This window comes from Lynx canadensis, chromosome A3, assembly GCF_007474595.2.
Source record: "Lynx canadensis isolate LIC74 chromosome A3, mLynCan4.pri.v2, whole genome shotgun sequence".
Classification (NCBI taxonomy): domain Eukaryota; kingdom Metazoa; phylum Chordata; class Mammalia; order Carnivora; family Felidae; genus Lynx; species Lynx canadensis.
The window spans coordinates 89216047-89218183 of record NC_044305.1 but is presented as its reverse complement, the minus strand read 5'-3'; the positions used below and the strand labels follow the sequence as shown (position 1 = coordinate 89218183).

The 2137-nt window shown below is 38.9% G+C and overlaps 1 pseudogene; it reads left to right on the top strand.

Moving 5' to 3' along the window:
* On the top strand, positions 1 to 1609 carry LOC115511255 (annotated as a pseudogene).
* The last annotated feature ends 528 nt before the right edge of the window (positions 1610 to 2137 follow it).

The window sequence follows — 2137 nt, the reverse complement described above, 5'->3', positions numbered from 1 at the left end:
ATGCCGCACCCATCCCCCCAAACTCAGCCCTCCAACCCTAGTAACTCCCAAGTCTTTTCTGAGGTGGACGTTGGAGGGCAACAAGTTGGTTGAATTGTCTTAGAATTGCTTGCAGATATTGTACCCAAAACTGCAGAAAAATTTTGTGCATGTGTACAGGAGACAAAGATATTGGACCCACCACTGGGAAACCTCTCCATTTTGAAGGATGCCCTTTCCATCAGATTATTAAGAAATTTATGATTCAGGGTGGAGACTTCTCAAATCAAAATGTGACAGGTTGAGAAAGTATTTACGGTGAAAAATTTGAGGCTGAAAATTTTTATTATAAGCATGATCAGGAAGATTTATCAAGCATGGCAAATGCAGGTTGCAAATACAAATGGTTCTCAGTTCTTTATCACAAGTTTCCCTCTCCTCATTTGGATGGGAAACATGTGATACTTGGCCAAGTAATTAAAGGAATGGGTGTGGCAAGGATACTGGAAAATGTAGAAGTGAAAGGTGTAAAACCTGCCAAATTGTGTGTTATTGCAGAATGCAAAGAATTGAAGGAAGGGGATGATTGGAGCATATCTCCAAAAGATGGTTCTAATGACAGTCATCCAGGTTTCCCTGAGGTTGCAGATATAGATTTAAAAGATGTAGATAAAATGTTACTAATAACAGAAGACTTAAAAATATTGGAAATACTTTCCTTCAAATCCCAGAACTGGGAGATGGCCATTAAAAAAATATATGAAAGTTTTAAGATATGTGGAAGGTTCAAAGACTTATTGAGAAAGCAGATAGATTGAAGCTGCACCGACAGCTTTAAGCTGCGAGCTGAATATTGGTGCTTGTAAACTGAAGATGTCAAGTTGGCAGGGAGCAATTGGCAGTTGTTTGGAGGCTCTTGAAATAGACCCATCAAATACCAAATCATGGTACTATAGAGCTCAGGGATGGCAAGGATTAAAAGAATAGATCAAGCATTGGCTGATCTTTTTGTTTTTAACATTTATTTATTTTTGAGAGAGGGAGAGAGACAGACCACGAGCAAGGTAGGGGCAGAGAGAGAGGGAGATACAGAACCCATCTGAAGCAGGCTCCAGGTTCTGAGCTATCAGCACAGTGCCTGATGTGGGGCTTGAACTCATGGACCATGAGATTTTACCTGAGCTGAAGTTGGATGCTTAATCGACTGAGCCACCCAGGTGCCCCAAGTGTTGACTGATCTTTTTTTTTTTTTTATTTAAATTTTTTTTTCAACGTTTATTTATTTTGGGGACAGAGAGAGACAGAGCATGAACGGGGGAGGGGCAGAGAGAGAGGGAGACACAGAATCGGAAACAGGCTCCAGGCTCCGAGCCATCAGCCCAGAGCCCGACGCGGGGCTCGAACTCGCAGACCGCGAGATCGTGACCTGGCTGAAGTCGGACGCTTAACCGACTGCGCCACCCAGGCGCCCCAAGTGTTGACTGATCTTAAGAAAGCTCAGGAGATAGCACTGGAAAATAAAGCTATCCAGGCAGAACTGTTGAAAGCCAAAGAAAAGACAAAGGCACATAAAGATAGGGAGAAGGCAGCATATGCAAAAATGCCTAATAAGGAATTCAGCTTTACTTAAATATTATGCATTGATTGTATAAAGACAATAAGAAGTTTTAAGATTTTTCCCTGTTACAGATGACCCTTGATGTGTTTCCTTTGATACTTCAGTTTCCCAATGTTTACAGCTTAGGAATACTGAAAAGGGTTCAATCTTATTAAAACAGAGTTTCACACACACATACACACAAAAGGAATACACCATATTAACAGATTAAAGAAAAATATATAACATTCTTAATAGATGCAGAAGGAGCATTTGATCACTTTTCTACAATCATTTAAAAATGTAAAGTTTTAGTAAACTTAAGAGTAAAAGGTTGTCATCAAAGTGGTATTGCATATAAACAGGTTGAAGAAAAAACTATAATGATCTTATAGGTCTAGAAAATTTTTTTTATAAAATTCAACATAAATTCATTTAAAAATTATACCTTTTACCAAACTAAAGGGTAAAAACCTACTGCAAAGATCATATTTAGAAATGAGACTGCAGAAGCAGTGCCAATTAAAGTCAGGAATAAGACATATATATCCACTACCATAG